The sequence below is a fragment of the Bidens hawaiensis genome, unplaced genomic scaffold (assembly GCF_021521415.1).
Source record: "Bidens hawaiensis isolate Kalapana, Puna unplaced genomic scaffold, B.hawaiensis_p1.1 tig00015461_1, whole genome shotgun sequence".
NCBI classification, from domain to species: domain Eukaryota; kingdom Viridiplantae; phylum Streptophyta; class Magnoliopsida; order Asterales; family Asteraceae; genus Bidens; species Bidens hawaiensis.
In genome coordinates, this window is record NW_027492384.1 from 45,186 (window position 1) to 50,676 (window position 5,491).

The 5,491-nt window shown below is 30.9% G+C and overlaps 1 non-coding gene across 1 annotated transcript; it reads left to right on the forward strand.

The window, feature by feature from the left end:
* Positions 1-302: 302 nt before the first annotated feature.
* Positions 303-376, forward strand: TRNAI-AAU (transfer RNA isoleucine (anticodon AAU)). Its single transcript has one exon. It is a non-coding gene; the product is annotated as a tRNA-Ile (tRNA).
* The last annotated feature ends 5,115 nt before the right edge of the window (positions 377-5,491 follow it).

Here is a 5,491-nt window from a genome sequence, read left to right on the forward strand (position 1 = left end):
AACATTTAACATTTTGTGTTTCTATACACGTACTTGATTAACATCTTACTATATCTTACTACATGTATTTACATATATTCATATGACCTAGGGATTAACCTAACTTTGTTTAATATATTTTATAAGTTATCACTGTTAACACGATTTTAATATAGTGCAATTTTTCCCCTATACCAGTTTACACTTATTTAAAGCCAAAGGTCGTGACTCGTGAATAATACATCTCTTTATGTAAAAAGGTGCTAACAGATATTTATATAAAATAGTTGGTAATCAAAAATCTTTCGAAAACTAATCATCAAGGCCTATTAGCTCAGTTGGTTAGAGCGTCGTGCTAATAACGCGAAGGTCGCAGGTTCGAGACCTGCATGGGCCATGATTTTTACATCCTCTATTTCTTTTTTTGGGCCACTTTTATTAATTGTAATTAATTATGTCCTCTGTGCTTCTCAGTCTGGGCACTTTTAAAAATTGTAATTTATATCCTTTACAGTTTGGGCCACTTTTTTTAAGTTGTAAACTGTAATCATGGTTTCCTCTTATACAATAATCGTTTTGACACATTCATACTTTTGTTTGGTTATAAGCAAAATTGTGTTTCTAAACAAACAAATTCATATACCGGAGATTATATTAAGCACGGTAGAGATTCATAATGATTCAAAAGTAAGTTGTAAGTTTGAACTAGCATGTCATATGTGATTTGGATACATAGAATGATAGAAATTCGTTGACCTGGTGCTGAGGAAAAGGAAACTCAGGGCTCTTTAGAAAATGAAATCACGATACAAATTCAACCAAAAACGGAATTGTTTATTTTAAATTCCTAATTTTTATACTTTAAAAAGTTAAAATTTTGTCGGTGTGTTCATTAAGAAAGTTCATGTTCGTTAACGAACTTGCTCTTTTTTGTTCGTTCATTAGACAATTACATATTGCTTGGTTCTATATTTTAATCATGATTATGATTAAATGAATGATAAACCGATTAGTGTTACTAATAATTCAAAATTTAATTTTAACCGGATATATAAATGCGCATAAACAATATGAACATAAATGAACAAACATAATCGAACGCACGTATATGAATAAACAAGACATGTTTAACGAATTAGTATATTTCCAAATATAACTTATACATCATGTATTTGTTTTGTATGAGATAAGTTATTCATGAACCGAGCCAACTTAACTAATCTTATTTGCATTTCCAAATTAGTAAATGTTCATTTATAGAAAAAGATATAAGAGATTCAATAGATACAATAGACTAGGGGTGTCCAAAATACCTGACCCGAACTCGAATAAGCTAATTCGGGTCGGGTTAAATAGGGTCAAAAAGTAATAATCGGGTTATTCGGCTTAACCTGAATTGTTAATAGGGTCGGGTTTCGGGTTCATTTTGGAAAAAAGTCGGGTTTCGGGTTAACCCGAATAAACCGATCAGTGGTGATGCTTAACTTTAAATACAATGATGAAAAGGTGAAATACACACTATAAAGGTAATACCATAAGCTTTAAAGAAGAGTTAATTATTCTGTTTGTTCATGAATCATCATGAGTCATTCGATGGAAAGTTCATTTATGTTGTGTTTATTTAATTCAACAAACGAACATGAACACGTGTTTCAGTCGTTCATCTATGTTCGTGAACGTTCGTTTATGAGCATTCATTTAGTTGTTTACGTTCATTAATGTTCGTTTAAATACAAAATAAAATTATTAAATATTATTTGCATTTAGAAATTATATAACCATAATATGTGTAATATTGTTTGTGTTTATTTAAATGTGTTCTTTTATGTTCGTTTATGTATGTTTGTGTTCGTTAATGTATGTACATATATGCTCCTTCATTCATGTTCGTCTATCTTTGTTTAATTATGTTCATTTATGTTTGTGAACTATTCGTTTAGATTTTAACTGAACGAACATAAACGAACACGAACATGTTATAGTTTTTAACTAACGAACATGAACACATATATTTGTTCGATTAATTGTTCGTGTTTGTTAAAAGTTAAATGAACGAACACTGACATGCCTTTGTTCATGTATGTTCGGTTCGTTTACAGGCCTACATCTATATATGTAATTGTAAGATAATTAATTACTTGTAAAATAAATTAAAAATTGAGTGCAGTGAGAAATTTTGCAACCTATACAAACATAAAAAACAACTTAAAATTATAAAGTAACATGGTTAACCCAATTAACCCGACTAACCCGAAACCCAAATAACCCGAACCAGACTAACCCAAACCTTAGTAGAGTCGGGTTGCGGGTTAGATATTTTTGAAGGAAAACCCGACTAACCCGACCCGATTAATCCGAAACCCGATCGGGTTGACCCGATGAACACCCCTACAATAGACCCTCGGTGTATATTTGTTTACGAAGAATGGCGGTTGAACCATGTAGATAGGATAATTGAGATGTGTAAAGTTTATGACAAAAGTTGATATCATTACAATGCAAGTAGTTGACATGCAAATTTTTATTCAATAAATTACCATGTTTATGACTGATTTTTTCTTATTTGTTTGTTTGATTTTTATTTTTTAATTACTGTGTTTATAATATTTTCTTATTTTTGTGTTTTTTATTATTTAAATGAGAACTACAAAGCTCATTATATAGATAGACATAAAGGGTTCAAATAAAAACAATTGTTTTGTGAGAATACTTTAAAATAAAACACACCACGTAAATATGACAATATACCATCTATAAATGGCATTATATACATTATATAGTTTTTAGAAAACTATTAATCTCAAACACTAGTCCTAGATCCAAATGCCTAGATTTATTCTTATTTTTCTCACAAAACTATGGTATTTTACATTAACCCTACCCATAGATAGACAACACTATTTTACACATAAGAAAACTAACCAACGTAATGTACAATATATCACAGAATGACTAATAAACTTACATAAAACGAGTACCGCGCTGTAAAGTATCTCCTTTGCCTCACCACGCGGGTTTTCTACTAGTATAGTAATATAGATAAATAAACTTACTTTGGGGAATCCAAAATACTCGATAGCTGATCATGGTCGACTGAGTGCCGATGCATAATCGGGGTAAGCTAAATCAGATGGCTAGTCCTCACCGAAGTCTCTTCAATGGCATCACGAATCGAAGGTACGGTGTTGTCCGCGTCTCCATTTTAAACAATTTGTAGAAAATCGACCTTTCTAAGAAAATTATTGTTTGCTGGAAGATAATAGCAAATTGCATAACTTGTCTTATGGAATTGGTAGTTAAACACTCCCTAAATTCATTAATGGTTTATAGCAAATAACGATTAACATGCTCAAATAAAGGATTACGATTGTATTTAACGAATCATAAGATTTTCAACACCGGTGACAACGTCGTAAGTTCTAGCAAATCATTAGTGAAGAAACATAAATCAATTCGGGTCGGCTCTGAGTAAATGTTCTCTAGCTATGAAGATGAACATAACCACATCTCGTCTTCTCCGGCTAGTATCATATTTGAAATAAAAGAATGTCTCGTTAGAAAGTGTCATAGATCAAAGTCTCTGGATCACCATCCGACCGACACTTAAGTCATTTTTGGATTCACCATTGTTACATATTTGTATGTATAAGAGAGGGTGTGACACTCATATGGGTAGTGCGGATCTCTTAGAGTAACTAGTCAAATCGGGTTCGGGATAGGATGGGTATGGTTGGGATGAACCAATTTTAAAAATTGCTTACTTTATGTTAGGATCAGCATGGGTTATAACCAGAATGGGCTAATTTATTTTGGTTCGAGTATGAGCTAACGAGGAACCAAAACTAGTGAGGAAGCTTGTAATCTAAATCTAATATCTAATATCTACTATTATAATAAACAAAAATGATGTTTGTGCTATATGATACCTAATTGGCTTATTTTTGTGTCACGTGTCACCTTTATCTTGTAACATTTAATTAATAATTTTTCTAATTGAAACAAATCAATTAAAACATTCCTTAACAAGATTAAAACCTTCCTTAACAAGCCGTAATGAGATATAAATCGTCGTTCAACATTTTTTGCACACAAAATCTAGATCTTTAAATCGGTATTTCAAACCCGTGTATGTTTATATTGTTTTCATACCCCATATATGTATTTTCGTACCCCAAAATCCCTATTCCGTTATGTTTTTTCGATTGTATGCAAATTTCATACCCCAAATCCTATTCCAACCGGTTGTCAAATCTTTATTTTCCCCAAAATCCCTATTCCGATTGTATGCAAACACTAATAATACCCCAAATATGTATTTTCCGATTGAATATGATAACGACCGAGTATTTATTCGATTAACACCTCCATATGTCGATTAATTGTATGCTTCGATTAAGTTGTCTGGTTTTTTTCCTCTTTGCATCCATTTATTGTATGTACCCTTTTTAATGTGATGGCTTTTAAAAAAAAAAATTATTAGGGCGTATACGTCTTTTCATTTTTTATTAAGCAACATAAATTAGTTTGTTTTTACTTCAATTACTAGATTGATTAGTTCTATGTACTTGATCGTCAACTACTTGAATGATGAAATATAATTTAATCTTACTATCATATGCAGATACACATTTTTTTATCGATCGATAGGGCCAAGTTTTTTTAGAGTTGTTCTCCATCCACCCAGTAATTATCTGGTAAACATCTTTTTTTAATTATTATTTATTTTTGACAATTTCTTGAAATGCTTGAAAAACTTTGATTAATTATACTTATTTATAATTACTTTAGGTGTTTCGGATTAGATATGCACAATTATCTAATCAATATAACAATTTTTCAAAATAATTGTTGTTCTATTTGATAATTTATTAATTAACAACTTCCAATTGATCTGTATTAAAAGTATGTTGATAGAAGTTTTCCAATTGTGAAGCCTCGAAAAATTTGAGAGAAAAAAGTTCATCTCTTCATTGGATCTAAGTTTTTTTTGACAATAAAGTTTTGACAAAAAGAAAGGTTTTGATTTCTATTGAGTGACTCATGTTCATATTATAAACTATAGCCGTTGTATGTGCTTATGTTTTCTTTTCTTGAATTACTAAGTTAAGATTATATTTGTAAAGTACACGATTGTAGAAAAGTATCTTGCAGTTTGGTTGATGAATCGAACTAATAAGTTATTTGTTGCAGTGTGAACCCAGTTTTTATTCACATGGAGTTTTTTTTTTGCATAAGCGCGATTGTTGGTAGGGTTTTCAAGTAAGTTCTTCAAGGCATCTTACTTTCTTTTGAGGAGTAAATGAGTAAGTTTATTTTACACGCATAATATTTTATCGATGTATATGTAAAGACATAAGTTGTAATTTGTTATGATTGGTTTGATGTATATTTGAAGGGAAAAGCTGAACTCTACTGTCTCTGTTGTATTGTAGCATTGGATTGTCTAGGTATTGCTTTTGATTAATTCAACTGTGGCTTATGCAACTAGGTTGACCATCTCTAACCATCTTGA